This window comes from Hyperoodon ampullatus, assembly GCF_949752795.1.
Source record: "Hyperoodon ampullatus genome assembly, chromosome: 4".
Classification (NCBI taxonomy): Eukaryota; Metazoa; Chordata; class Mammalia; order Artiodactyla; family Ziphiidae; genus Hyperoodon; species Hyperoodon ampullatus.
The window spans coordinates 174,691,478-174,700,427 of record NC_136917.1 but is presented as its reverse complement, the minus strand read 5'-3'; positions in this window follow the sequence as shown (position 1 = coordinate 174,700,427).

The window sequence follows — 8,950 nt, the reverse complement described above, 5'->3', positions numbered from 1 at the left end:
TGACCTGTGACTTAAAGGGACGGAGCCAGGCTTCTCACGAGTGTCAAGGCTAATTCTCAGCTAGACCTGGACACAGCTGCAAAACTCCACCAAGGAGCCGTTGCTGTGTTGGGAAGAATGCATGGAAATCCAGAACCTCTCTGAAGCAGCCGCTTCTGTTCAATGGTGGGAGCACTCATCCTGCACAAGATTGCCTCCCATTCCAGGGTAAGGGTGGCAAATATACAGCATCATAAGAACGCCCCCACTGCTCGCAGCCCACGCGGGCCTTCCAAGCCCCACTGCCAGGGCCACCGGGTGAGGCCTCCCTCCTCCAACCGGGCCCCTCTCGGCCACACCCTTTAAGACACTGTACTAGACGCTGTCAGGTGTCATCTACATGCTTGTACAGATGAGGGGATATCTCCACGTGTGTGCTCTCATGGGTGTGAGATACACTGTGTTTCAGAGGAAGGACAGCAGGGCTTGGCCTGTGCTGAGTCCTGAGGGCATCTTGCCGTCCAGACGGGGCTGGCTCTGGGGGCCACGGCGCGGACAGACCACGTGGGGCTTCTACACGGAGAATTCATCCTGTCTGCCAGGCCACCAGTGACCTGCTCTCTGAAAATACTGGCCTTTACCTTTATTCTTTCACAGACAGCTCATCTGTCTCAGGGGTCTGTACATAAATATTTATCTTGCATTAAATTCATCCAATTTCACAAATTAAATCAGTAATTCTGCAGCCAGAAACGGTGGGATGCATTAAAATGGACACATTCATCTCCACCCCTCTTCACTCACAGCCCTTTTCAAGTATTTTAGAGGCAATGATTGTTCCTTTCAACGAGGTGAAATTTAGAAGAAAAAGGATTTGTGCCTTTAATGACGTGTCTTGAACTCTAAGAAGCATCTTGTGAATGATTATCCAGCCAGAGAGGCTTGTTCATTTACAAGGTTCTTTAATGAAAGTCATCAGCAGTTTGCTTACACTTATTAAACATTCTTGTAATAAATTTTTTAAAAATGTGTTTCAAAAGGAGTAAAGCCTCCAAGAGCTGCAGTAAAGACCGAGTACAAGTGCTGTTGGCCTGTGACCTAAAGGGACTGGGCCAGGCTTCCCGTGAGTATCAACGTTAATTCTCAGCTAGACCTGGATACAGATGCAAAACTCCACCAAGGAGCCCTTGGCGTGTTCGGGAGAATTCTTGACCATCAGAGAAGGGGTGCAAGGGAGACCCAATTGACATGAGGCCCTGATTCTGGTAAACAGAGGACAGTGGCAGATTTCAGGAGTAGGCAGTTATTAAAATGGCTCCCAAGGACGCATTGGCAGGAAACGTGAAGAGGAACCGGGCCCCTCTGACCCCCCTTCTGGATCAGCCCCCTCTGCCCAGGCCTTGCCTCCAGACCAGTGTCCTCACATCATCCCGGGCAATGAACAGGTGTCCTGGCGTCTCACCCTCTGTCAGGGAAACCCTGGGTGTCACCTCGGTGCCCTGATAACTCTGTCACCTGCTCCTCATTGCCAAGACCTTGCCACGTGGAAAGCGACAGAGGCCCTGAGTTAGGGAGGGGCCAGGGACTGGACGCAGAGGGCTGGGCCCAGGGGTGTCCTGAATTCCCGAGGAGGATTTAAAGCAGAAGCGTGTCCAGGCAGGAACGTGATCCCAGACCTTGACTGGGTGCTGGGGCACCAACAAGGCACGAATGGTCTCTGATAGTCCCTGCGCCCACACGGGACACAGAAGGGGGTGCAGGGAAGGGTGGGGTGGGGAGCGCCTTGTTATCTGGAGACTCGTGAAGGCAGGGTGTGATCTCATGCCTCTGAGTCTGGACCGGATGCAGTCGCCGAGCCAGATGCCCCAGATCAGGAGGCAGGTTGGGGACAACACACGGGGACAATGGGCACCATAACAGCCTAAGGAAATGGGGCTTGGTGACGGGGGCTAGTGGGAAACACACTTGGTAAATGGAGGGCAGGGAGGGGGGTTCTAGAGGTCAGAATATATGTACTTTCAAGAATCAGGGCTTTTTGAAAGCACTCCGAGGGGTAGGTGATGACTGGTCAGTGGTCCTCGGGATGAGGGGACTCGGGCGGTCCTGAGGTGTCCCAAGGGGAGCGCTGGGGGGTCTGCAGCTCAGGGCCTGCGTGCAGCGAGGATGCGCTCTTTGTCACCAGATGGGTGGCCGCTTCCTGGGTCTCTTCAATTAGCCTTTTGTCCCAAAGTTATGCTCTGAAGAACCCAAGGTGAAATGTACAACTTTGGGTGGTGGATGAAATCTACCCCAGGTCTAAAATTAAAGCTCCCCACCTGGTTGTACTAAATTAATCCTACTCAAAAAAGAAAAAAAAAAGAAATAAAACAAAACATGAATCGCACTTTTGCTTCGACAGACCTGAATTGGTGAACATTTTCATGAGAAATAAATTTCTTGTCAGATTTCAACCTTGTAAAGCATAGTTAGGACACAGCGTTCTCTCTGAGACAGGGAGAGAAACTGTTTGCCCGAGCAGGACGCGGAATTGCCATCTGAGAGTCTCAGTTCTGGGGTTGCCCGGCCGGCTGGAGAGCCCCGGGGTCTGGAGGTGACAGCTGGCATCTGGCCTCTGTTCTTAAATTGGATCTTGAGTCCTCAGATCTTTGAGCACAGACACAGCCTAGTACCACAGGTTCCCCTGGCCGGCAGCAGGGCCATCTCTTCCCAGAATTTGGAATCAGAAAATAGTACCTGAAAAAGGACTAGCTGGGAGAGAAAACGGTGTTTAAGCACTTATTTTATATGTGTTGAATGGTGATGCTGTTCTGGAGTCACGATTTGGAGACACTTTCTCTTCCTTCAAGTCTCCAAAGCAATATCTAATTGAAATACGTTGGTATAATTTTGGGGTTTGGATCACACAGCCCACTGAGATCCATTAGAACTCTCCTCTCCCTCAAATGCACCTGGAAATGATAAAAAAACAAAAAACACAAAACCAGCTGCCTACTGTTTGCGCTAGTACAGCTGTGCGGGGGATATGTTTTCAACGCGGAGGGCACGGCGTTAGGGGCCGAATTGCTGCTCCGGGAGCAGGCGTGTGGCCCTAGGGTCTCAGAGTCCACCATAAAAAACCCGAAGTCTGCCCACGGTTCCTCTCACCGCTGCTTTGAAGCACATCAACCAAACACTCTAGAAATACAGGGGGCTCACACGGCCGCACAGAAATCCCTCTGAGCACTTAAAAAAATACACGTCAAGGAAGAGGTGTGGGAATCGTTTTGCATCTCGAACTAGCAAGAATATTTTTGTTTAAAAACTTCAGACACATATAAATGCAGAGTTGAGTGTTTGTCTTACACAGCAGCATGCAGCAGCACTTCTTCAGAGAAACAAATATCTAAGCAGCGATGGACTAGTTGCAGCCTCTCCTGGGGGCACAGCAGCAATGAGCACAGGCCAGAACCCCGTGGAGCGAGAGGCTTGTGTGTGGGTGAGCGAACGTGCGCATGTGTGCTGGGGCAGCAGGGCTGGCAGTGACCGACCCTCAGGGCCCCTTCAGGCACCATGTCACAGGGAGCCTCTTCCAGGATGGGAGACTGGCACAGCTTAGGAAAAGAAGGTGACACCTTCATTCCATTGGATAAATGTGCACTTGCTTCATCTCCACAGCTTGCTTCACCTGGTGTGAGGGACAGACGTCCCGGGTCCAGCCTTGACCCTGGAGACTCAGGGGCCTTTCGATGCCAACAAGGAGGGTGGGTGACTCTCCAACACAAGGTGAGAGAAAATAGAGAAACGGCCAGTATGATGGGCCCTGATCTATTTTGCCTGTTTTACCTGGAATATTCCAAATCAAGATCCAAGTGCATAATCTAATCAACCATCAGCCAATCTCAAGGATCAGACTGAAACCACGGTCTTTATCATAAAGCCAAAGCTGGGCTCAGAGGGCAGGACAGTCTAGCCAGGTGTCTCTTGGAGACTTTGGAATAACTACCCAACATGTCTTCCCAACGATGGCGGAGTTTAGGTTGGCTGTGTCTTCGTTCCATCTGGCATCCTTGGTGCTGGGCAACTCATTGGATTAGCATCAGTTAAACACATGATTAAAGCAGGCAGAAAAGATCCCAGAAAGTCCAGAACACATCACTGCTTTCCAGAAGCTTTAGCCTCTTGAAGACCCATGGAGGATGGGCAAAGACCGCGAGGAACTCTCCGCAGCTCATTACCAGCCCATCTGAGGCCCTAACCTTGCTCGATGGACTCAGAGAGCAGAGTGCAGCTCTAGCCTCTGGACTGCAGCCACTTAGGGGGAAAAGATCTGCTGAGATGCTCAGCACAGGCCGTGGGGATGTCAGCGATGAGATCTTTGAGTGAGTTTGATGAGGAGACAGGAGGACAGCAAATCATTGGTATAGGATAAGGCCACCTCGGGCTGGGTCTGTGAATACACGGCTTTTCTCCCCACCTGTCTGTGATCGCTGACTGATGCCGGACACCCTCCGAGTCTTCCCTCGGAGGGAAGAAACCTGTGGACAGTTGTCCTGTGAGGGACACCCATAATTAAACCGCGTGCCAGTGGAAGCGTTTCTCATCCCTGGCGCTCAGCTCTGTCTTGCTGCTAAAAGAGCAGGAGCTGCACGATGTTGGGAAAAGTTAAACAATTGTCAGCAGAAAGCAGATGAGGCTTTACTGAAAAGCCACATTACTAATGCATGAAGAGGGCCTGGCTGGTCCCCAAAGATGTGATCGTTCTTCTAATCATTGTACAAGTTTTATTACCAGGAGCCCCGTTAAACAAAAAGGGCAGGTAGACTTTCTCCCAGGCAAAGTCTCACGTGGTTCTGGGGAAATCGGTGACCTGGGGTCACTGGGATGCAGTGATACTGGGCAGAGGGTCAGCTCAGTGCCGCGAGAAGGCTACTGTTACTCCCCAGAGGCCGGGGAGGAGGTGGGGATTCAGGCCTGGGAGGGCTGGGGTCAGGGGCAGGCCACCACCACTCGAGCGCATGTCAGCTCCCCCTTCTCTTCCAAGTGCCCCCCCCCGGGAACGTTTGAAGAAGACCCTCGTCAGGGAGAATGGGGGCGGTGGGCCTCCTGCTTCCCCGGGGCGCGTGGAGCCCATGCCCGCTGCACGCACACCCGCCCTGCTCTCTACCACAGGAAGGACAGTCTGGGGTTGGGGAGTCAATGGGCGGGGGTCCGGTGTGTCTCAGGAAATCCAGTGGTCTTCCCTCCCTGGCCTCTATCGGGGTCTCAGTGGGGGCAGCCCTGACACAAGGGTGAGGCTCCCCTGACACTCAGATCTCAGGGCGCACGTGGGAGGACTGTCATCCATGGGTACTGATAGCCCCGGGATGCAGCTTCCTCACTGGCTGGGCCAATGGTTTGGCCTCTGGGACTGAGCCCTACGGAAGCCTGGGGAGGGGGAGGCACTTGCCTTGTGTGGGTGATGCTTGAGGGGCACCAACAGCCTCAGTCATCAAGATAAATAATATTTAATGAGCTATTTCAGAAAATTAACATGAATGCTAACGAAATTCCATGTTAAGAAAAGAGCAAATTTTTAAATAAAGGCTGAGCTGAGCTGAGCCAGCCCTGAGCCCAAGGGAGAAGGGCAAATCAGCAGTACTGATCCTGTGTGTATGCAAACTCCCTGCATTTTTTTTTTTTTTGAGGTACGCGGGCCTCTCACTGTTGTGGCCTCTCCCATTGCGGAGCACAGGCTCCGGACGCGCAGGCTCAGCGGCCATGGCTCACGGGCCCAGCTGCTCTGCGGCATGTGGGATCCTCCCAGACCGGGGCACGAACCCATATCCCCTGCATCGGCAGGCGGACTCTTAACCACTGCGCCACCAGGGAAGCCCAAACTCCCTGCATTTTGTCCACCATGGATTTGCTGCATGAATTTGGATATTCTTCAGTTCTTCAAATCTTCAGTTTGATATTCTTCAATACATACTATTTATCTTGATGACTGAGTTTCTGGCACCCCTAAATGTTGTGCCTGAGATGCTGTGGGATGAATTGTATCCCCACTTCCACTTCTTATAGGGAAGTCCTAACCCCCAGGATCTCGGAATGTGACCTTCTATGGAAATAGGGTCACGGCAGATGTAATTCATTAAGATGAGGCCAAGCTGGATTAGTGGACCCCTAACCCCACAGGACTGGTGTTTGGAAAGGAGAGGACGTGTGGACACAGACACACACAGGGAGATACCTGTGAACGTGAAGGCAGAGACGGGGTGATGCTTTGAAGGAACCATCGCCAAGGATCAAGGAACAGGGAAGAAGCCAAGGAACACAGGTGGTGGTCAGCACACCCCCAAAAGATGGAGAGTGGCCTGGGACAGATTCACGGCCTCCTAGACACCTAGATTTTGGGCTTCTAATCTGCAGAACCATGAGAGAATAAGTTTCCATTGTTTCAAGCTGCCTGGTCTTGGCTACGTTGTCAGCACAGCCCCAGGACACGGTCCACCAAGTGCGTGCCTCCGTCTCCTTGTCCCAGCCCCGCCCCAGTGTCTGCTTTCCCATGGCTCCCTGCTCCAGAGGGAACCTGAGGACCCTGACAGTGGCCACCAGGGTGAAGGACATGGATACTGGGGTAACACCCAGTGAGCACTCCAGATCTGCTGTGCTCTGGCTGGGTCCCTGGCAGTTCCTTGGACTCCATGTGCCCAGCCCTGACCTCCATACATGGTGACAAGGTTATGACCCACCCCCAGTCTTGCGAGGATTGCTGCTCGGGTCTTTTGTGGGAGGGGGACTCCATCAGAGAAGGTCAGCCACCCTGCGTCAGCATCAGTTCACTGGAGATGCTGAGGCAGCGGACACCTGGGTCCCCAGGTGAACGCTGGCGCAGTCGCTGTTGGGGAACAGAGGATGCTCGGCCCAGAGGAGTCAAGATAGGATCCAGGTCCGGGTGGTGTCCCTCCTCCTCCTCCGGTGGGAAGGCCCCTCCCTGCGTGTGGGGTGCAGGTGTCTATAGCTACACAGGATGTGAGACTCAGCCATGGCGCACGGAGGCCCTCAGATGGGAGGAGGTGTGAGGAGCGGAGAGTTCCCTGACACGGAGGAAGCAGTGCTGGGAGGAGTGGGCCCTGGGGATGGCGGGCCACCACACCCGGAACGCTGTGCAGGTGATGCTCCGGTGCGTCTGCAGCCCAGGGCCACCCGTGATCACTGCTGGGTTGAAAGCACAGCCGGACCGGGCCCACAGGTCCAGGCCCAGAGCACACTGCACACCCCTAGGACTTGGACCGCACCGCGGAGAAAGGCTGGCCCTTGCAGAGGGACGAGGGCTGAGGGCCACCCCGGCTGGTCCAGGCCCCAGAGAGCCCTGCCTCATCTGCTCGGACACAGTTCCCACCCAGACTCCCTTTGCCAGGCTCTTCTGGGTCACAAAGGGGAAAAGTGAAGAAGCAAAACAGTTTTCACCCCCTGCTCCTAAGCCAATCGTGCTGTGCCTCATCCTCTCAGGCCCTGAGGGGTCTGAGTCTCCATGTCTTACCTGAGACTTTACTTAAATTCATCCCCACCAGGTAGGTCCCGTGGTCCAGATGTGGTAAAACCTTCTCTGTGCACAGAGGGCTGGGGCCGCATGACCTTTTCCAGAGGTGGCTTCTGGATGCAGTCCTCGCCCAGGCGGGACTGAGCTCATCCCTCCAGGGGCCCTGTGTTTGCCCCTTGGCCAGACTGCTGTCCTCAGCTGCCTTCCTCCACTGCTCAGGAGTGGCCCTGCCCTTTGTTTCCACGGGGGGATAAAGACCCCTGTCCTTGACTGTGTTTTATGGAAGAGCATATAAACCTGTGCTTACTGAGGTCTCCCTTGACTTGTCTTCCCTGCAAAATTGGCCCTGACAGCCTCCAGGTTATATATAAAATTTGAATTTCTCGTCACGGTTACCAGATTTCAGCTATTTGGTTAGCTAGTTAAGGATGCCCATGGTCAGAAGTTGCAAAATGTACTTTTTCATCTCGTTGTGATTTGCTTTCCCACCCGATGGTTAGAGTAGGGTGCAGGGCTTTGTTCAGGGTGTTACGATCGCGGTAGGACCCAGACTCACTGCACTAAAGTAGGGTCCAGAGCAGGACAGGCAAGGCAGCCCACCGAGGCTTTAGTCCCCATCAAGCTTGAAGTCGTTACACAGACACGTGCTTTGATTTCCTGTGTATTTGGTACACCTGTGCTGGCCCTTGTAAATGCTTAAATGCTATTTTGTTGCACGGTTGGGATTATATTACTCTTTCTACTTAGGAATCGAACTGAATTTTGTACATTTTATGGCAAATTGTTAATTTGGTCATTTTCACCTGTCCCCACCCAAGAGCTCTCTTGTCTTAAGCTCTTTGCTCTGAATAAGGGCTTTTTTGCTTTGACATTTGGCTGCCAGTACATTAATTTCAGACTTAAACCTTGCAGCTTTCCTCACTAACTTGATCCATGCTACAGGAGCTGGACGGGGGGAGGGGGTCTCTGATCATGACAGCAGAAATGACCTTCCACATGGCTCTCCTAGAGGAAGCCCTGATCGCCGAGATGCAATTCCATTCCTCTCTCATCCTCTGACTTTTTTTTTTTAAGGAACAAGATCAAATGTTTTATACCAGTATCAAGTTTCCATAACCATATAGGATAAATATTTTAAAGTTTGTAACTCAAACAGGTGGCAGGGTGGTGAGTCAGCATGCTGGGTCAGGAGGTGGGTATGAGCCAGCCGGTGGTGCATGCTGCCCTCGCAGGGCCGGGCATCTGTGTAGACGTGGACGAGTCTTGCACATGGTGATGGCAGCGTGTCCTTACCGATTAATCAGGTCTTTGGTATTTGCAGGGTAAGTGGTGACCGTGTCTTAAGCCTCCTTCTCACTAGCTTCCGAGCCCCCAACTGCGTGCATGTTGTACATTAGTCTTCATTCATTTTGCCAGCACTGCCTACCATAGTGACACATGGTTGATGCCCAATAGATATATTATTGGTTA